Source organism: Myotis myotis, unplaced genomic scaffold (assembly GCF_014108235.1).
Source record: "Myotis myotis isolate mMyoMyo1 unplaced genomic scaffold, mMyoMyo1.p scaffold_m19_p_18, whole genome shotgun sequence".
Taxonomy (NCBI): domain Eukaryota; kingdom Metazoa; phylum Chordata; class Mammalia; order Chiroptera; family Vespertilionidae; genus Myotis; species Myotis myotis.
In genome coordinates this window covers 15164508-15187054 of record NW_023416322.1, presented here as the reverse complement: position 1 = coordinate 15187054, position 22547 = coordinate 15164508, and the positions used below count along the sequence as shown (strand labels likewise).

Below are 22547 nucleotides of genomic sequence, written 5' to 3'. Positions count from 1 at the left end.
GCAATTGGCTGACTTTGTAACTAAAGGAAATTACCCTCAATAACGGGGGTGGGCCTTATCCAATCAGTTGAAGGCTTTAAGAGAAAAAACTGAGATTTTTTTTCTAGAGAAAGAGAAATTCTATTCATCCCAGCCTGCCCCTGGGATTGTGGACTTGCCAGGCCCATAATGGCATGAGACAATTCCTCTGGGTTCTGTTTCTCTGGAGAACCCTGACTGACACAGCTGGGAAGCAGCATCTGCTCAGAAGAGGAAGAGATGAACAGGGACAGTATGCCAAGGACAAAGGGGAAGGGATTCAAAGGCATTCCTGTCGCTACTGCCCAAAATGACCACTACATCAGGCCAAGGAGAGTAACTGGGACGCAGTGTCAATAAAGAAGAGCGCCTTTGCCTCGGGGACCAGAGTGGCTGACAGCCATCACTTCGACTTTGGAGGTGTCAGTGAGAAGTGACCGATCGTGCTTGCTAGCATGTGCTTCGCACTTCCCAAAGCTGTCCCCGCGTTTCCTCATTTGGTTTCCACACCAGCCCTGCATGTTGGCAAGGGCAAGGTTGAGTCTGCCCATTTCACAGATCAGAAAGAAAAGAGCTACTGGGTACCCCAAGGCTGGGGGCTCATGGATGCCTTGAAGAAAGGGAATAGTGTTTCAAGGGCTTCCTAAGTGAGACGAATCAGGAGGCTGGGGTCAACCTCTTCTGCATTCACCTGGGACTGAGATGGCTCCCGCACCAATACAAGACATCTTGCGTGTTAGAAATGATCTACTTGAGAACGGTCCTGAAGGGAGGCCCTATGGCTGAAGAGGCTTCCCCAGAGAGTTGGTGGGGAAAGGCTTCAGAGTTCACAGTCTTTTCTAGGGGATGATGAGTGGTGGCAACAAAAGTTACCCATGGGCAGAAACAGCTGGGGAGCCATCTGTCTGGGAGAAGCCTCCGGCCTGTTTCATTACCCCTTTTCCTGCATTGTGAGAGGCCTGGCCGCTGACAGGAGGCGGTTTACTGCAGAGGGAACAGAAGGAAACCAGTTGGCACTTGTATAACCTTGGCCTCATTAGCATCCAAGCAAAGCCCACTGGGCTATTGACTTCCAGTAAATATCCACCCACCAGGAAGATTCCCCCAGCCCCGCCTCAGGGGTGTTCAGACACCAGACAGGGCCTTCTTGCTCTTCCATCCCGGGCTTTGTCATCCAGGAGCCGCTCCTCCCCACCCAGGATCTTCCTTCCGGCAGAGCCCGTGGGGGAAAGAAGGAAGGAGACCTCTGTGGTCACCTCTGTGAAAGTCTCCCATTCTCTCGCTCCAAAGGGCCAAATAAATAAACCTCACAAAGGCGGTTCAGCAAGTGAAGTGTACACAATTATATTTCCAACTGCTTTGAAAACTTTTATTTCCGTACAGCAAATGACACATTATCTTTCCGGAGGTCAAGGAATAATGCAGTCAGATTCTTGCGACATTGCGAGAGCTAATGTTTCTATTTGCCATTGTGTCCTATGCAAAGAAAGGCGGCCGGTCACTTGGGGTTAGCACAACACGGCGCGGAGAAGGTGGCATCCACCAGAAGTGCTTTGAAAATGTTGGACACTATTGTGCAGGCGAGCTCCTTCCTGGCCCCGCTGTGTGATGGGCCTCCGGGTGCTGAGGAGAGAAGCGATGCTATGCTTGGAGTGTCAGGGGTAGGACTCTCCTGAAGCTACCTTCGTAATTTCCTCGAACTTAAGGACTTTGATTTGTTAATAGTAATTGAAATAGATAATTCAATTGAAGTGTCACTTGGATATAATAATTGCCAAGGAAATTGAACCACAAAGAAATACCATAAATTGCAACTTAACGTTTATTGGAGTCCTTGGAGCTACTAATGTTTCCCCAGGTATCTTCCCTTCCATCTTTTGAATGTGCCTCCTCATTCATGCTGCCCTTTCAGAAATACCTTTGCTTCTTCCTACATTTTCAATCGGTGCATTTGGCCCCTCTTAACATGCTTATCATTGCAAAGTACTTGTTGTATTAATCATCTGGTGAAAACTTCAGCTAAACTCTTTCTTGTCAAATGTCAGCTTCCTCCCATTCTATCTACAATAGAATTCTATCTACAATGTTTTCTTTGCTTTTGTAGGTTGAAATGGTGCTTCATATATTGAAAGGGCTTTGGGAGTATCCACTGCTGTCATTGTGATTCTACACATTTTCTTAACAGGAAACCATCTTTGCAAGGGTTTATTATAACACCACTGAACTATGTCCATGACTTAGAACAATACAAGAAGCCACCTTACCCTCCTCAGGGGGCCTTGCTTGGAACATTACTATTACTACTATCGTTATTATTTCCAATTGATGATGGGGAAGGAAACACTTCACCTCCTAATGCTATGGACTGCACAGCCTGCTCCTTTCTTATTCCACCCCCACAATCACCCTTGCCCAGGATTCTGATCCATTGTCACGACCACAGCTCCCCTTCTTCCTCTCACCTACCCCATTTTACTCCTAGGAAACATCTCGTGTGAGACTGATTTATGACAGGAGACCCAGTCAGAACTCAGCCATGTCTTCATTACCAGGAGCCTATGGCAAGCTTTCAGTTCAATTAAGGAAGAAAAACATGGAAGGGAGAGCAAGAGAGGCAAAATGACAAAGAAAGAATAGGGGGAGTGAATAAAAGAAAGGAAGGGAGAGAAGCATGGGGAAGAAACAAGGATGTAACCACATGCCTCCTGGAAAAAATCTGTAATGTAGAGTTAAGTCTGTGAGTCTGTGTGTAGGGGCAGGGGGAGTGAGATGCAAAATATGTGCCCAAAAGGACTGTAACTACATGAAATCTCTATTTATGCAGACAATGGGAATAGAATTCACCAGAATGAAGACAGGTATATGTAAAGTTGTCAGGATCGTAAGTATTATTTTCTCCACTTTTTAGACTTTCAATTATGCACCATCTTTATAACAGAAAAGTGGAAGAAATGTTGAGAGCGGTGTAGAGGCACAAACACAGCTGCCCCTTCTAAGCCTCTGACTCTGTGTTGTGCTAAAGTCCATGGCCTGGGAGCAGGAAAAGGTGGTCTGAAGCTCTATCCTCAGGGCCTGTCCCCTGCTGTCTTCACTCAGATCCCCCCCAACAACTCCCCTAAGGATGGGCTGAAGGAAAGCTGGAAGCCAGGGAAGAGCTTTATGTAGGGATGTGCTGACCCCAAAGGACCTGTTTAGAATTCCTTGGAAATCAAGAATTGCCGGAACAGCCCATGGCAGCTCTTGTGTGAATCTTCCTGAATGTTTGAATTTGACATATTTTAATTGAAAAATTCTCTCCTTTTTTTTCTCTCTCTCTCTCTTTCTTAATGTACAGCCATCCCCCATGGTAGTATATATACTAGACTCAGTACCACACAAAGGCATGACATGAAGAACCAAAAGCATTCCATTGTCCGGAGGACAATGGAATTAAGTACAAAAAGTTTGGGGCCCTGAAGTCACCCAGACTTGTCATCCCCATTTGGCAACTGAATGAAGCCTGCTGGGCCTCAATCATGGCCATGGCTAAATGAGGGTAATTTAGCTGGCTTCATTGGGTTGCTATGCGAAGGAGAAGGTCTAAGGTTTGTGATGTGTGTAACAGGCTTCGAGTATTTTAAGTACTCCACAGGTGTTCCCGCTTCCTTCTGAACCAAGGAGTCCTGTTTATTCCTCTTCACCTCACTGAACCCTTCTACTTCAAAAGAATGTAAAGTAACACACTGGGATGACCTTGCTCATTATCACATGCGTTCAGATGTGCCACTGATTAAATCGTGACCCTTAAAATGTTCTTTCCTCACGCAGTGGCAAAGTCTTGTAAAACACACTTGCTTGACAAGTTCCAGTGTCTAAAGGGGTGGTGAGGTGCTCCGGAGGAGTACTCGTTGGACTAGGATCCAGCAGTTCCAGGCCTGGCTTAGATCCAAATTGCCACAAGCACGGTGAGTGACTTTGGACAAGACACTGCTTCTTAGGACCTCAGAGTTCCCCTCTGTAAAATGAGGGGAAATGGCCAGAAGCAGGAATTTTAAACACATTTAATCAGTACTTTCCTGTTCAAATGGAATCTTACCTCTAACAGAGATGCTCTGACTGTGGCAGGGGGCAGTGCTTGGTGACTCCCTCTCTCGGTGATTTACTTTGAGATCCATCTTCAAAGCCATAGAGCATGCCTTGAAACCACAAGTTTTTTATACTCTCGCAAATCACTTGACAATCTAACAGTCCACAATTTTACATATGCCCATCCTAATTTCTCAACCTTTCATCACAAGGCATGAGTATTTTGTAAAGTACTATCATCAATATATACCAAAGCATATGATCACATTGCTTTGCTGACTTCTGTTGTTGGACAGTTAACGAATATTCAACTCAGGACTTTGCTTTCCTGAGTGCCTGCTATTGTGTTTTTTATTCCTCTTTTTCTCCTTTTTTTATAACTTTCCTTCATCCCTGCTCTTTTCCAGAAGGAAACCCCATCTTGCTGATACTCTCCTGGATCAAATTCCCTGCTGACTTCTTTCCCTGGACTGCCTCGCATGTTTGACAGTGAACAAGAAGGTAGGATGGCTGCCATTTGGGAACACTTTCTCTCTCTCTCTCTCTCTCTCTCTCTCTCTCTCTCTCTCTGTGTGTGTGTGTGTTTCTATAGATTTCTGTCCCACACTCTTCCCCCTTCCTCTAAATGGGTCCAAGAACCAGCAGCAACAGCATTACCTTGTAGGCTCTTTAAAAATACAAATTCTTGGGTCTCATCCCATTTTTACTGAATCAAAGCCTCCAAGGTTTGAGGTTAGGAAAGCAGATGATAATATTAGCTTCCAAAGTGAATGTTCATCTCCTTAAATTTTGAAAAAACCTTTCAAATGACTCTCTCCCATTTCTCCATCTCTCGCTCCTCGGCTTCGTCCCCCTCAGTTCTCATCCTAATTACCAGCTGACTGGTGGATGCCACTGCTACTTAAATGCGCTCCCACTCCGGATCCCTAATCATGCCCATTGTGCTCCTCAAAGCTAAGTCAAGAATCGCTGCCTTTTTATTCCCCTCTCTATGTATATATTGTAGAAGGAAGCAGGTCCCTGCGCTTTTGTTGTCTCTACTTCTGGGCTTAGCTCCATTTGCTGGTGAACAGGCCTTATCTTCACTCTCCCCCTCTAACTACTGTAACATTCGGCATCCTTTCATGTCTGTGCTTTTAAAGTAAATCTTTGGACAATTAAAGATATGAAATGGCTAAATAGAGTTCTGCAGGCGTTGTTCTCTCCTTTTTAAAGGTTTAATCATACTTAATGGCTCTCTTCAAAACTTGAATTTTCCATTTTGGTGTTTTGACTCCATTGAAAGAGTTTACTAATATTCTTTCAAAAGTATTCTCTGCTCAAATGAGCTATTCAATAGAGCTTTATGCCCGGCTATATAGGATGTATGCTACATGGAAAATAATTTAAAGGGAGATCAGAGTTGGGGGTGCCATTCCTCACTACAGGTTTTGTTAGTTAAACCATAATCATTAATATGGGATCCACTAAACGTTGGTGTGAAGGAACAAGAATGACCATTTAGGTAAAAGTATGGGCATATTTCAAATCCTGTTTCAAATGCAATTTAAATACCCCTTTCCTTGAAGATAGTTTAGTTTGGCCTTGCGATTCTATAAATAGGAACTGGTAATAAATTCTCCTTTCCTCCCTCCCTTCACCTCCTGTTTTTCTTCCTCAAAAGTAGTAGACAACAGAATATGGAAAAGTAAAAGGAAACCATTGTATAACCAATGTCTGTTTCAGATTGTTGTAAACAAATTGTCTTGACTCTTCCCAGTCTTGGTCCTGCTGAGCTCTATCTTGTTCTGTCTCGTCACCGTCAGGAGTAGGAAGCCGGCCGGACACTGAGTACCCCTGGGTCATACTCACACTCCAAATGATAGAATTTGCTACTTGCAAGGGAAATTTAGTGGAAAATAAAAGCCGGTACTCCCTGACAGCATCTTTATTAAACCCCAGACCCTCTGGTGGGCTAAGTGATTTGGATAATGCATGTGATGCTAATAAGACACATGGGCTCAGATGAGGAAAACTGACACTTTGTGTCTGTGACCTAATAAGGACACCCCATCTCCCTGCTGCCTTCCGCTTTCCCTAATTCTTTCTTCCCACAAGTAGCCGTTGAGTACCTGCAACATGCCCGGTAGCATGGTAACTGCTAGGACAAGTTTGAGAGAATTGTGTCCTGACCTTGAGGAGTTTAACCAAAGAAAAAAAGAAATAGTGAAGGTAATGGAAAGAACCCAGAGGACATGACCTGCGATCCAGGCCATGGTGGCTCACTAACTACATGGTCTCCGAGAAGGCATTTCATTTCTATGAGACTCTGTGTCTCATTCATGGAGAGTTGCTGAGATCTAGTAGCATTTACTACTTCTAAAAGTACTTATTATTTATTTAAGCTCCAGGAGAGCAGGGACCTTGGCTGGTATTCACCTCTGCATCCCTAGTGCCTAGAACAGTGGCTGGCATAGAGCAGGTGCTCCATAAATAGTTGCTGAATGGATGCATGTGTTACAGTTGAACTCCTCATGAAGCCTGAACTGCTGACCTTGACCCGAGTTTGTAGGCGTGGTAGGATTTGCACTGGACAGAGGAGGAGGAGAGTATTTCAAAAAGAGAGCAGCAGAGGGAACAAAATGGGGTCAAATAATTTCAGTTTCAAAGGTACCAAAGAGACCAGTTTGCACGCAGCAGTGATGGATGTGTCTGGGAAGAGTGGATGTGGGCCAGATTTCAAAAGGCCTTGAATGCCAGGATTAGCCAGTGGGGAGATAGAGAAGGTTTTGGATCCTGGGTGTTATTTGAAGGAAGTAATATTTTAGGAAGATTAATCAGGCAAAATATTCAAGACTAAAGGTGGCAGAGAAATAAATTAAGAGGACATTGCAATAACTGAGGTATCGGATGGCAAGACCTGAATTAGAATCACGGAAATGGAATCAAAAGGAAGGGAGAAAGCAGGAATCAATGGAACTGGGTCACTGAGGAGCTATGAAGAGATGAGGGAGGAGAAAGCATTTAAGGTATAGAGACTAGAGATCTGGTAGAATTAATAGAAATGGGCAGGGGTCCACTTATGAGAGAAATATAGTGAAATCATTGGGGTGTTGGTAGAATATCCAAGGGGAAATGTCCAGCAGGCAGTGGTATACGTGGGGCTGGAGAAAGGAATGCAGGTGAGGACCAAAGATAGCAGATGTGGAAGCCATTTCCTTGGAGGCAGCTGGGAAGAGACGGCTTCTTTAAAGAAGAGCAGAGATGCCCTGGCCAGATAGAGCATTGGCCTGCGGACTGAAAGGTCCCATTCGATTCCCGCCAGGGGCACATGCTGGGGTTGGGGGTTTGATCCCCAGTAGAGGGCATACAGGAGGCAGCCAATCAATGATTCTCTCATCATTGATGTTTCTATCTCTCCCTCTCTGAAATCAATAAAAATATATTAAAAATAAAGAACCGTAACCTGTTTGGCTCAGTGGATAGAGCGTCGGCCTGAGGACTGAAAAGTCCCAGGTTCGATTCCGGTCAAGGGCATGTACCTTGGTTGCGGGCACATCCCCAGTAGGAGGTGTGCAGGAGGCAGCTGATCGGTGTTTCTCTCTCATCGATGTTTCTAACACTCTCTCTCCCTTCCTCTCTGTAAAAAAATCAATAAAATATATTTTTTAAAAAATAAAGGAGAGCAGAGGCCCCAGGGCAGAACCTGAGTGAATGTGTCAGTCAGGGGTGAGAGGAGGAAGACTAGAGGCAGGAGCAGGAGTTCTCAGAAAGGAACATAACTAGGACAGGGGAGGCACGACTCCAAGTCATTTCGGGCTAGGTAGGATATTTGAAGGTCATGATATATGAAGAACGGTCATCATTATGAAGAAAATCCTAGTGTAAGAGATGGTCAAGCATATCAAATGCTAGAGAAGATGTTAAAGAAAATGAAAAATTAGAAAAGGTCGTTAGATCTGCCCATTAGGAGATCATTGAGAAGAACAGGAGAGAGACGGAAAGATTTTCCTACCAGGGAACTTATTCCACAGGGGAATTTTACACATCCCAGCCTCTCTGTCAGAACACATGTTGGAAACTCCTCAGTTCCTTTATCTTCTCCAACCCACAAGGAATGTCACATGGGGAGGTCGTTATAAGCCATGTGATGGCAGCCCAGTCTGTGTTCTCCACTAAGAGCAGGTCAACAGTTACTGATTAATCACCCACTCTAAGAGGAGTGACTGATTTCTTACCCCTGACACCTGCCATCGCCACTTCTTTGTTTTGCCTTCTTCTGGGACCAAGGTTTTATAAATAATGTGTTTTCAAGACAGAGGGGGAAAGTTATAACAAAATGCTAAACAAGCCTTGATGAAGAGTTGGGCTTCTACAAGTTTAGTTTCATTCCAGAGAGACAAGTTGGATTCCATTAGCTATAGAGCTGATCTAACACATATATCAGAAAGGGTGACGGGGAGCAGAGGTTGAGGAGCCAGGCCCACATATATGTTAGGTTTCTAGCTAGCAACTTGCTAACATGTGGGGGTGCATTTTCAAATAGCCCATCTCTAAGATACTTCCCCTAACCTGCCCATTAAGGCATGGCATTCATTTAAAGTGACAAAGCCATGAATCCACAAGGACAGGTCAAGCTTAAAATAGGAAAATTATACTGTGTCCCCACCCCCATCATCACTTGGTTTACAGTAACCCTAATGAACAAATGACTTGCAACAAGGCATAAAATCCACAATTTGACTTTTTAAGATTTATCACAATGTCCCTAAAAGCTGGTGATAGAAGATGGTTTCAAGTTTTCTTAGCGTAACTGACTTGGCTCACCTGTTCTGATAAAGCGCAAGGCTAGGAGGTGGGAGGGCAATGCCTGAAGTTCATTTGCTTGTTCAGTTAGGGAAAGTTTCTTCAATTCAACAGTAAGAATCTATGACAGGCTTGTCCTGGAGATGTGGAGGTGAAAGCAACATCTCTGCCCTCAAGAGACGCTAATGCAGTGGCCGGAGCAGACGCAGATTACAAAACAAAGCCAAATGCAAGGAGAGAGAGCTGGCGATGGTTTCAGGAGGAATGGATGTGCTGGGAGGAAGTCCTGGCCCTGACCGGATGTCACAGGGGAAGGTCACAAAGACTTTTTGCAGGGACCTTAGAGGTGAGATTCCTCTCTTCTATCCTCAAGAGTCAGTGCCTTCTCAGAGTCACTGCAGGAACGTGCTGTCTCAATCTCTCCACCCCCCATTCCCTCTCCTCCGAGGAGGGGAGAAAAACCAGTCACTACCAGAGAAGGCCAAGTAGGGTTTATGGCGCTTGTGAATACTTTCAGGCCAGCTGCCCCATCTAGACTAAAGGGAGGACAATAGGACCTGCCAGAGGTCAGGATCCGCCAGCTCCCTGGCAGGAGCCTGGTGCATCGGAGTGACAGCTTCCACAGGGTGGCAGTGGAGGAGGGTGTCCAGGGGCTGGTGGCCTAGTGCCAGCTAGGGAGGCCTGGGGACCTGCTGGAACGGACCAGAGAAGGGTGATGGCGAGCAGGAGATGAGGAACCGGGCCCACAGGGAGCTTTCATGGAAGGAAATGGCCTACTTCTGATGGGTCTCTTGAGGAAAGCAAGAAAGTGCTGGGAGGGGCCAAACTTGACTTCCCCAAGACTGGAGGGAAGTCGCTCACCCCGCCTGTAATTTTTGCACAGCCTTATTAGAGAGGCAGGGTTTTCAGCTTTGGGCTTAACTTGGGTCCCTTTCTCTTGCTTGCTCTGGAGCATGACCTTGGGGAGAACCAACATTCTCATTTGCAAGGCTTTGCACTGACTCCCCGAACTGTCCCCCGAGAATGGGTCCCTCCCTCCCTTTCTATCAAACTTTCACCTCCTACCACTCTTATCACCTAACTTTATTCCCAGGAGACCCTTGTAAGATGAGGAAGGAACTGACTTCCACCTTTGTTGATGGGGGTACAGGAGCCTAGAGAACTAATGGCACCCACCAAGGTAGCTGGGCAGCGCAGCAGGGGGTCTGACCCATACCCGTCCCCCAAGAATGTTCACTACAAAGCTGTCAGCGGGGCCCATGCAGGGGTGCTGGAGGCCGAGACAGGCTGGGACAGTATTGTAGGCCCAGAGCTTCTGAATTTGCTGGGACTCATGACACAGTGTGAAAAGGTGTGGAGAGGGTCCTTAGGCCTCTTTTTGACTTGACCGCACTTTTGCTTTTTGTTCCTCACACTCTGATAGCAGAGACTTGCCAATAAGAGGGTTTGATGGGGGACAGCAAGCAGGCTGATCCTGAACCCCTGAGTGTTGGAGGAGGAGGCACCCTGGGACAGGAGGGCTAGAAACAATCCCCGCTGACTGCTCCCGTGCAGGCCCCAGGTCAGCCGTTCCTGGCTCTAGGACAGCCGTGGGCAAACTACGGCCCGCAGGCCGGATCCGGCCCATTTGAAATGAATAAAACTAAAAAAAAAAAAAAGACCGTACCCTTTTATGTAAGGATGTTTACTTTGAATTTATATTAGTTCACACAAACACTCCATCCATGCTTTTGTTCCGGCCCTCCGGTCCAGTTTAAGAACCCATTGTGGCCCTCGAGTCAAAAAGTTTGCCCACCCCTGCTCTAGGAGAGTCCTGGTCTAAGAAAGACATCCCCGCAATGTTTCCATTTCCAAGAGAAATCGCTTCTCTCCCTGCATGTTTCCTTCAACTCTCAGCAAGACCCAAGCAAGCGCGTGAAGGTTGTAAACCTGCTACTTCATTGGGGCTGTTTATTTCCAGTCGACAAATACTGCGCCAATGTTCACTTCAATTAGGAGACACACTTGACAATCTGACTACTCCATCTGATGCCTCAAGGGCAAATTTCAGCTCTTTCCGGAAGGGATGGGCCAACACCAGATCCATATGAATAAAATATACAGACAAGGAACGTTCTCGGCAGTTTGGGGAAACCACCTTCTGCAGCGAGGAGAGTTAAATGTCGACATGAAAAAAAAAAATTCACATAAATAAAGCATGGGGCTCAAGCTGGAGGGAGGCTGGGAATTCGGAGTGGGAGCTGCGGCGCCTGCTTGCCCTTTCCCTGCCTGGATTTGGGGATTGAGTGAGAATCCGCACCAAGGAGTCTGAGACCTTTGTAATTCTGCTGGAGAAACCGTGGTAGCAGTTAAACTCCCTAAGAACTTTACTAGTTTATTTCAGCTTTTAAAATCATCCCAGCAAACAGAAGTTCTCCTTGGTGTCTAATTTCAATCCTTCTGTTTAATCGCCTCTCTTTGTTACTAGCCTGAAGACAACCAGAAAAGCAACTCAGCATCTGGCTTTCTGTGGCCTGGGAGAAGAAGGCAGCAACCGGCGCCCACCCACAGAGTTCGTCCTGCGCAGAATCAACCCTGGCTCCATGCTCCTCTCTCCCTGGCGGGAGCAGACTGGAATAAGAGGTCAGACCCCTGCTGCACTGCCAGGCTGCCTCGGTGGGTGCAATGGGTGCCATTAACTCTCTAGGCTCCTGTATCCCCATCAGTGAAGGTGGAAGTCGGTTCCTCCCTCATCTTACCAGGGTCTCCTGGGACTAGTCAGGTGGTAAGAGTGGCAGGGAGTGAAAGTTTGATAGGGACCGTGCATTGGATTATCTGGTTCCTGTATTTGGAGCTTGCCTGGTCTCGGGTGCAGTGAACTCCTAGTGACAGCTCGGTCACTGAGTTCAGAAATGAAAACCAAAACTGCCTGTAAGTCAATGTATCTCAGATTTTTACATTCACCTAGTTCCTGGATATGTAAGCCTGGTTTATCTTAACTACCTGTGTTTGTATATGTTTTAAGAAGGACCTCACTCAGCTTCTACATAAGCTTGTTAATAGAGATTCGTTTTATAATACTGACAGGCATATTCCTTTTTTAAAAGGGCATTATAACCAGCTGTTGTTAGAAAGAAATCTCTTGAGTATGACATTAATACCACTGTTTCACTTATCATTAAGACATTGTATTTCTATTATTAGCAAATGCTTATAATAGTACCTAATTAAATGTTCTTGGATTTACACTAGCAGTATTTGGTAAATCTCTAGTTATTTTCAATTCTCTCATTTCCTTTCATTCATTCATTCATTCATTCAGCAAACATTTACGAGAGCCTAGCATGAGTGAGGATGCTGGGGAAGCTATGAAGTAAAGACTCATTTCCTCCCTCCAGGAGACCGAAGGACAGACAGACAGCCTGTGCAGAACAGAAATGAAGCAGAGGGGAAGAGGCATCAGCTCTGTGCTGAGAAGTGGGCAGGCTTGACCCAAGACTCAGAATGGGAGCAGGAGGTTGGGGTGGAGAAAAGGGTAAAAAGGAGGTTAGAGGGAGGGCACCGCTTATGCGAAGGCACAGAGTCCCAGCTGAGACAACACAGATCTAGGTCCCAGAACTGGGCTCGGTTTTCTTCATCCTTCCCCCTCCTTTCCCCACATTCTCTCCTCCACTTTCCCTCCCCCTGCCACCAGATTTCTCTTCACTCCCTCTTTCTCTTTCATCCTCATGACTTAACACTAATTTTTATCTCACCTCCAATCCAGGTGTATTTTAATAGAAATAGAAAAAAACAATCATATCTAAATTTCAGGCATTTCTCACAGGCATGGTTTCATTCCTCTAAAAACCCCCACGCTGGGAGGAGAGGACCCACAACAGCCCGATGCTGGGAGCCGGCACCCCCGCTCGACCACTGATCAGCTCTAGGTCTTCTCAGGAGTCTGGGGGGACCCATCATTCTGGCCTTCTTCCCTGTCAGCGGCTGCATTTTCTCTACACGCTTGAAAAATCATTTGAAAAACCAGAGAAGCTGAGCGAACCTGGAGAGGATGGCAGGTGAGCAGAGGGGGCGCTGAGCCCTTGGAAGTCCATCAGGACCCAAAGCAGAGGCGTGTGGGCGGACGTCATTTGCATGTCCACCATTCCCAGCACTCCCCAGAAAGCGTGCGGACAGTCCGGTCATCGAGCTCACCCTTGCACAAATACAATGTCAACAGGAAAATTACTTTCAAGTCCCACTAGAACAAAGTCCCATTTGAATGATTAGGATTCTTTCCATCTGGTCCATCCCACCCATGCAGCCCCAGATAGCAGAGTAGTAAAACTACGCCCACCTGCTTGGGTTTTCACAAGTTTATAAAAAGAGAAATTGCCCCGAAATTGGCCAGGGTGATCACGCCGTGCCGCCTTCCCTCTCACCCAAATTCATCTGGCTGTGCTTTTGAGCTAAACATCAGGCATCCTCAGACCTCATAAATTGCCATCCCTCTGCCCATTTAGAGAACAGAAATTCATGACTTGATCTCAATCAAACAGTGTAAAAACCCAAACAAAATTACATCTGGACAGACCAATGGGATGCCAGGTTTTTGCTTGATGAGAAGGGAAATAGCTCAACCCTGGCCCTTTGAAATATAGGCTTTATCTCAAAAAATGCTCATGGAACCTTCACAGAGTCGCAGAGACCAGCTTCCCTTATAATATACAACATAAACTGGATATGGAGCTCATTTTGCTCAGTGCTTTGTGACCTGGAAAACATTTTTTGGAGCCTTAGAAAGAAATTAGTCCATGTTCATCCCCTCCACCCCCAAATGCACTGAGCATCATCTTCTGCTCCTGTAGCCCAGGTGAACAGCAGCCAGGGAACTGGGGCAAAAAAAAACATTGACGATTTCCTGACACAGTTAACAGGCCGTTAAAATTCTGTCCTGCTCAGTGTTAACATCAGTGTTTGGGGAGTCAGAAGGCTACAACTATAAGAGAAAAATAGGCTCTCATCACTCTGGCTGGTATCTGGGTACAAAGTAGCTGCAGAGAGAACTGCAAAGCACTGTACCAACCAGTGAGATGGTCCATCGTCCATGCGAAGGCGCAGAGTCCCAGCTGAGACAACACAGATCTAGGTCTAAGTTTGAGTGAATTTTCTGCAAAAAGAAATTGTTTGGTTGTGAGGGTGGATATAAGTGTTAGAAGTGCATTGTGTTTTGTTTTTTTTTTTTTAACTATATTTTATTGGTTTTCTACAGAGAGGGAGGGAGAGGGATAGAGAGCCAGAAACATCGATGAGAGAAACATCGATCAGCTGCCTCCTGCACACTCCCCACTGGGGACGTGCCCGCAACCAAGGTACATGCCCTCGACCAGAATCGAACCTGGGACCTTTGAGTCCGCAGGCTGACGCTCTATCCACTGAGCCAAACCGGTTAGGGCGCGTTGTGTTTTTTTAAAGAGGGCGATCTCCCCTTTGGAAGCAAAAGTAGGGTTACTTGGGCTGAGATCCCACCAGACCAAGAGGGAAACCTCAAATGGTTGGGGTTTCCTTCCCTCCTTATGCTCCTCCAGCTCCTGTCTCCAGGGCTGACCCGGGGGACTGTGTGCCTGGGCAGAAGTAGCAGCAGGCTCTATGCAAATGTTTTCTTAATTGTGTCCCGGCCATTACTCCATTGTGAGGCTTTTAAGATAATTTATTAATTTTATCTGTAGCTATCGCGGTTGGAGCAGTGGGCTGCGGGCTTCTGCAGTGTGTGTGAGAGAGGTTTCTTCCCGAGTTATTTATTTGATCATGATATTAAATATTAGCAACTCTAACAGCTGGTGTGTTTATCCTGACTTGAGTGTATTAACCTCTTTAGCCCTTTTTTCCAGAAGAAGGACTGGGCCTCCCAGTTTTGACTGTCAGCTGTGGTGCCTGGCGGCCCCGCCGGTTGGCATCCTGACAGGATCTCAAGTCCAGAGCAGCAAGTAAACATGGATGACATTGCAGCGCGAGGGGGACGCGAGCACATGATGACTCGAGGCACCTGCAGCTGCTTGCACCCAAATCAAAGTACAGGCTGAGCTCACTGGGATGGAAAAGCACGGAATTTACCGGGAGTGAGTTGGCTCCGTGCGAGGTGAGGGAGGAGCGGGCTTGGTGGAGGAGACGGGAGGGAAAGATGGAGTCCTGAGCGCTGGCATTTTGCCCATTGACAAGACTCCGCTGAAGCACCTTGGGGGCAATCCCCGGGTCCTAAGGCCCATTGTCTCCCCTATGGCGGGTAGGGATTGGCAGCAGCCAGTGCTGGGCTGACAGGTCCATGAGATGAAGGACAGGCCGGGAAAGCGGTGCTACCGGGTAGGACAGAGCTGATGTTCACTTAACAAGCATGGCTTCAGGCCTACGACTACATTTTACTGGCCGCGGGACCTCCAATGAGTTATTTAACCTCTCGGCCTCAGTTTCCACATCTGCAACATGGAAACAATTAACCATAGTCATGGTGAGCCCTAGTCCAATGACAGAGTAGATGGATAAAGCACGCCTACCAAGAATTACTAGTTTCTTGTCTCTCCTTACCCTGCAAGAATTGACTTTGGACCCTTCTCCACTGACAGCCCCCACATTTTAAGCCAGCGAGGCATTTCTAGGCTCTGCAGCTCCCTTCCCTCCTGGAGTTGGAGTTAGCAGATCCCTGCAGCTCGCCCCCCCTATTCTGGAACTGAGTGTCCCTGGAACGCTGGCACAGGGAGGAGGAATACATAGTGGTCCAGTGTTCAGCTTCACAGGCAAGAAGTGCCCCTTGGAAGAGATACATTTTCTTTTAGGGCAGTGGTTCTCAACCTTCTGGCCCTTTAAATACAGTTCCTCATGTTATGACCCAACCATAAAATTATTTTCGTTGCTACTTCATAACTGTAATGTTGCTACTGTTATGAATCGTAATGTAAATATCTGATATACAAGATAGTCTTAGGCGACCCCTGTGACAGGGTCGTTCGACCGCCAAAGGGGTCGCGACCCACAGGTTGAGAACCACTGTTTTAGGGCCACCTGCAGCCTTAGGGGCCTGCTGGGGGAGACCTGTGGATGACTCAACACTAATGGTGGCGATCGGTACACACAGGCGGGGTGCAGAGTCAGGAGGGGTGGAGAGCCAAGGAGGGAGGCCAGGATTGCTTTAGGATGGTAGATGAGATGTCTCCATTGTTCCAGAAAGCCAGGTGCTTGGCACCTCCAAGCACGGTCCCGGCCACTCAGTTAAAAAATTATACAGTATTCCAACTCAAAGTAAAGCTTAATCTTTATCTGTTATTCTTTTATTTGCATTTTGACGGGCATCTCTCCTTTCAATGCTTAATTCAAAGGAATGACTTTCTAATAGTGGAATTTCTAGTATTCGGCACCTTCTGAGGGATGGCAGTGGGGACATGAGGTCCTTTCCTCTAACCATGCCACATCACTCAGCACCTACATGTGAGGTGAGCTCTATGTGTACATCTAAATCAGGAGTCAGCAAACTATGACCCCTGATTTTGTAAATTAAGTTTTATTGGGCTGTGGCCATGCCCATCTGTTTACTTACTGTTTCTGGCTGCTTTCTGGCCTAATGGTAGAGTTGTGGGGTTGAGACAGAAAATGTATGGCCCGCAAAGACTAAAATATTTATTCTCCGGTCCTTTACAGAAAAGATTTGCCAACCCCAGTCTAGGTTAACATGTAGCTTAGATTGACTATAGTTTAGAGACCAGGGTGTGATCTAATCAGAGCCTATTTTTGACCCTATCAAAGGCTATTTTCTCTAAAAATATAAAGCATGAGGAAAAACAAACCGTATGTTCAGGTATTTAGAAAAATAATACTAATGCTATCTCAAAGTAAAGCTTTTTACTTTTTATCTGATCTAAGACTCACAGTAACCCAGGGGTAGATCTTGTTAACCCAGTTTTAGAGGTAGTAAAACTGTGGCTTTGGGATGTTCAATAACTTGGTCTATGTTTCATAGTCGGTAAGGGATGAGGCTGGGATTCAAATCTGGGCTGAGGGGAGATCTTAAACACCTCTTCTCTATACTCCTCAAATGGCGACTATTACTACCATGTATCAAGCATTTATTAAATACCAGGTACTATTAGTCTGACTTCCCACATTTTCTCATTGAATCTTTAAACCGACTCAGGTAGGAATTTGCAGCCCAATTCCACATCTAAAGTTTCTGCAGCTTTTATTGAGAGTTCCCCAAATGAATGACCTCAACAGCAATGACCGAAGACGACCCTTTATCAGCCCTCCACCTCTCTGATGGAGGCAGAGAAACCTGTTAATTCTGCTCCCCCCTGGGGGGTTCAGCTGCTATCCCACCTTCTTCTGAGCTGGGAGAGCTCAGTGTATACCCTTCCTCTCCCACATCAAGGCAGCTGGGCCTGTCCTGCAGAGTGGCAGGTGGTAGAGGGACTCTGAGTGTCGAGTTGGGGGATGGGAGGGACAGAATGAACCAAGGCATGGTTTGGCTAAAACGACGAGAGAAATGTGGTTTCTCAGCTGCTGACGTGCTCTGGCTCAGGAAAGGCAACAACACTAGTGTTTCCAGCTTCCCAGCTTCCCCATCGGTCGGAGCCACCGGGTCCCAGACCAGCAGCACTCTGGGCTACCACACCACCAATGCCGCACACTGCACATGCTCTCTCGCCTTCCCAATCACCCTCACTGCCAGGATGATGTGCTGTCTCTCAAATGACTCTGCTGTTGACTGATGACACCACGGGCACTCCGGGCCAGATGCACCAGGACAGTCTGTCTGTGTAAACATTTAGAACCATGTTGCTAAAATTGTTATCTGTCTACTTTTTCCAAGACCTTCAAGATAACCCAGTTCTGCCCAAGGATCAACTAGAACAAAGCTGTTCTGAGTGGCCATGTCACTCAGCAGTATGGGTTTATTACTGCTTGGTTCCTCCTTGGACTTGAATTCTTCCCCTTTTGCATTTTTAGTCTGTTTCTGTCAGAAAAGATAAAAGGTGGGATTCGAGAAACTCATATAAAAATAAACATGTTTCCTTGGTTACTGCTGTGACATTGCAAACCTTTGGGTGAGGGGCAATTGGTTGGCATCTATCACATATGGGTGTAAGTACAGAGGGAATCACATCTTTGGCCCTATCTGTCATTCTCACTCCTGAACTCTGGACCTGCATAAGCTGTTATCAGTTATATCTCCGCCTGGATGTCCTGCAGGTACCTTCAACCCAACGGACTCGAGAGAGCGCCCTTTCTCCTCATGCAGTGGTTATGGGCCTCCCCATCCACTGAGTCCCCCAAATAGCAATCTGGGAGTTCCCCCAGACATTTCCTTTTCCAGCCCCTATATCCATTCCTACTCTTGGTGTCCTGGCTTGTCCCTGATCATCTCTCCTGGACTGTTGCCTCCCAACAGCCCTTCCAGCTTGTATGAAACTGCAGACTCTTTGAACAAACACAGATAAAGATGTCAACCAAGAAAAAGCGTAAACAGGGAGGATAGTGTCAACGAAGAACCAGAAACAAGGATCTGCCGTCTGATTACCAGTATAATGAGTGTTTGAAAACCAACCGGTGTACAAATCAGAGGGTTCAGAAGCTGTGGGGCTAGAAGCACGCCGAGTGTCAGCTCTGCTTATCATCATGACTGTCGTCTGCTACAAAACAGTCATTGGTGAATTGTCCCTAACCCCCAAACGAAGTAAACAGAAAACAGGAAGTAGGTTCTTGAATTTAACGAAGTTTGATTATCAAATTTTTAAAAACACTGATTTAAAAAGCTACTTTCATTTGACATGTGTCTTACCTAACGTTTCATGTTTGGGAAGATGAAGCAGGCTTTGCCTATGCAGTGCCCACAGAGCATTTTGAAGTTAGGTAAACAAATAATGACCTTGGGGAGGTATCTCCATCTTCCCTCACCATCCTGCCCCCCAACATCAGATGTAGTCACTCATCTTCTCATAACACTATTATAATATTACAGTTATTATAATTATAACACTATTATCATTCCAACAGCAAGTTAGGGGACATCAGCAGAGTCCTCTCCTGAAGTCTCGTGAACAGAAATGGTGACAGTTAAAGTAGTGCTAACACTAGCTGCACACGCAGAAATGTGCAAAGTGGGCAGGTGAGGGGAGTGGGGGTGCCCTTGGTGCCCCTAGAGAATGTGGGGCTCTTGGGCACCTGCACTTCCCTTTTCATTGTGGGGATGGAAAGAGGGCTCACACACAACTCCCATGTTCTTTGAAGCACTATTCACAACAGCCAAGACATGAAAACAACCTAAATGTCCATAGATAGATGAATGAATTTTTAAAATGTGGTACATACATACAAAGGGATATTACTCAGCCTTTAAAAAGAAGGAAACCCTGAAATAGGGACGTGGATGAGAGCTGAGGACATCATGCTAACTGAAATAAGCCAGTCATAGAAGGACAAACTGTGTGATTCCACTTATGCCTGAGGTATCTAAAATAGATTCATAAAAGCAAAGAATAAAATGGTGATCACTGGGTGTTTGGGGGAGGGGAAAACAGAAGTTGCTAATTGGACATAAAATTTTAATTATGCAAGATGAATACATTCTAGAGATCAGTTGTACAACACTGCACTGATAGATAGCAATACTGTATTGCCCACTGAAAATATAAAGGGGTATATCTCAGATTAAGTGTTCATGCACCCCCCCCCACACACACACACACTCACACACACAATCCCTAATGCCTTTAAATATTCAAAAAACTAAATTAAACCAAATAAAAACATACTGTGACCCGATTTCTTCTGCTAGTTGCTGCTCAGTTTCTTTCTCTCATCTGCAACAAAACCCTCAAAGGAGTTTTCTCCCAGTTTTATCTATATATAACTGACATATATTAGTTGAGGATGTACAGCATAATAATTTGATATATGTATATGTTATGAAATAATCAGCACAATAAGTTTAGTTAACATCCACACCTCACAGTTATATTTATCTTCTATGATGAAAACTTTTAAGATTTACTTTCTTAGCAACTTTCAAATATATGATGCAGTATTATTAACTAGGGTTATTATGATGACTATATCCCCCAAATTTATTTATATTATAACTGGGAGATTATTCCTTTTTACCACCTTTATCCACTTCTGCCATTTCTTTTCTGTGTCTATGAGTTTGGTATGTTGTTGTTTTTGAAGATTTCACATATAAGTGAAATTATATAATATTTGTATTTCTCCATCTGACTTATTTCACTTAGCTTAATGTCCTCAAGGTCCAGCCATACTGTTTAAAATGGCAGGATTTCCTCGGCCCGAACCAATATGCTCAATTAATATTTGACAAAGGAGGCAAGAACATACAATGGAGCCAAGATAGTCTCTTCAATAAATGGTGCTGGGAAAATTGGACAGATATATGCAAGAAAATGAAACTAGACCACCAACTTACACCATACACAAAAATAAACTCAAAATGGATAAAGGACTTAAATGTACGACAGGAAACCATAAAAATTCTAGAAGAATCCAAAGGCAACAAAATCTCAGACATATGCCGAAGCAATTTCTTCACTGATACAGCTCCTAGGGCACTTGAAATGAAAGAGAAAATGAACAAATGGGACTACATCAAAATAAAAAGCTTCTGCACAGCAAAAGAAACCATGAACAAAACAACGAGAAAACCCACTGTGTGGGAAAACATATTTGCCAATGTCATATCTGATAAGGGCCTAATCTCCAAAATTTATAGGGAACTCATACAACTTAACAAAAGGAAGATAAACAATCCAATCAAAAAATGGGCAAAGGACCTAAATAGACACCTTTCAAAAGAGGACATTCAGAAAGCCAAGAGACATATGAAAACATGCTCAAAGTCACTAATCATCCGAGAGATGCAAATCAAAACAACAATGAGGTACCATCTCACACCTGTCAGACTGGCTATCATCAACAAATCAACAAACGACAAGTGCTGGAGAGGATGTGGAGAAAAAGGAACACTTGTGCACTGCTGGTGGGAATGCAGACTGGTGCAGCCACTATGGAAGGCAGTATGGAGTTTCCTTAAAAAACTGAAAATGGAACTCCCATTTGACCCTGTGATCCCACTTCTAGGAATATATCCCAAGAAACCAGAAACACCAATCAGAAAGGATATATGCACCCCTATGTTCATAGCAGCACAATTCACCATAGCTAAGATCTGGAAACAGCCTAAGTGCCCATCAGTAGATGAATGGATTAGAAAACTGTGGTACATCTACACGATGGAATACTATGCTGCTCTAAAAAGGAAGGAACTCTTACCATTTGCAACGTCATGGATGGAACTGGAGAGCATTATGCTAAGTGAAATAAGCCAGTCAATGAAGGAAAAATACCACATGATCTCACTCATTCATGGATAATAGAGACCATTATAAACTTTTGAACAATAATAGATACAGAGGCAGAGCTGCCTCAAACAGATTGTCAAACTGCAGCAGGAAGGCTGGGGAGGGTTGCGGGGCAGGAGGTAGGGGGGTAAGAGATCAACTAAAGGACTTGTATGCATGCATAGAAGCATAACCAGTGGACATAAGACATTGGGGGATAGGGGAGGCTAGGGGACTGTCTAGGGCAGGGGGATAAAATGGACACATATGTAATACCCTTTGTAATACTTTAAGCAATAAAAAAAATAAATAAATAAATAAAATGGCAGGATTTCCTTATGTGGTATGACTGAATTATATATATACTAGAGGCCTGTTGCACGAAGAGATTTGTGCAATAGTCCTTCCCTTCTCCTGGCTGCCAGCACAGGTTTTCCTCCGGTATCGGGGAGCCAGGCCTTCACTCCGGCCAGAGCCGCCTTCAGTCTTCCATCTTCGCTTCTCCGGCTCACCTATCTTCCCTCCGCCGCTTGGAGCCTACATATGCAAATTAACCACCATCTTTGTTGGCAGTTAATTTGCATATCACTCTGATTAGCCAATGGGAGGTGTAGCAAAGGTACAATCAATTACCATGTTTGTCTATTATTAGATAGGATATCACAACTTCTTTATCCATTTATCTGTCAATGAACACTTAGGTTGTTTCCATATCTTGGCTATTGTAAATAATGCTACAATGAACATAGGAATGTTTTGTGTGTGTGTGTGTTTTTTTTAAAGATTGTGCTTTTGTTTCTTTTGACTATGTACCAGAAGTATTGCTGGATGATATGGTAGTTCTATTTTTAATTTCTTGAGGAACCTCTATCCTGTTTTGCATAGTGGCTACACCAATGTACATTCTCACCAAGAGTGCACAAGAGTTCCCTTTTTTCCACATCCTCACCAACACCTCTCTCCTGTCTCTTAAATGATAGCCATTTTAACAGGTGTGAGGTAACATCTTATTGTGGTTTTGAATTGCCTTTCCCTGAAGATTAGTGAGATTAAGCACCTTTTCATGTACCTGTTGGCCATGTTTATGTCTTTGAATCAATGTCCATTCAGTTCCTCTGACCATTTTTTAAATTGGATTGTGGGAGTTTTTTGTTGTTTTTTTTGCTATTGAGATGTATGACTAATTCATATATTTTGGATATCAACTCCTTATCAGATATTTGACTTGCCAATATTTTCTCTTGTTCCATAGGCTGCCTTTTGTTGATGGTTCCCTTTGCTGTGCTGAAGCTTTTTAGTTTGATGTAGTCCCACTTGGTTATT

The 22547-nt window shown here is 45.1% G+C and overlaps 1 long non-coding RNA gene across 4 annotated transcripts in view; it reads left to right on the top strand.

Moving 5' to 3' along the window:
- Positions 1 to 15727, top strand: part of LOC118673288 — a 200692-nt gene extending 184965 nt beyond the window's left edge. For 3 of the 4 annotated variants that reach the window (XR_004973347.1, XR_004973344.1, XR_004973345.1), the window contains exons 4-7: positions 4491 to 4584; positions 11336 to 11490; positions 12674 to 12905; positions 14705 to 15727. This is a non-coding gene — a long non-coding RNA (uncharacterized LOC118673288). Of the gene's footprint in view, positions 1 to 3825; positions 3963 to 4490; positions 4585 to 11335; positions 11491 to 12673; positions 12906 to 14704 lie in introns of all 4 variants that reach the window. The other variant, XR_004973346.1, reaches the window with a different exon arrangement.
- Positions 15728 to 22547: the final 6820 nt, after the last annotated feature.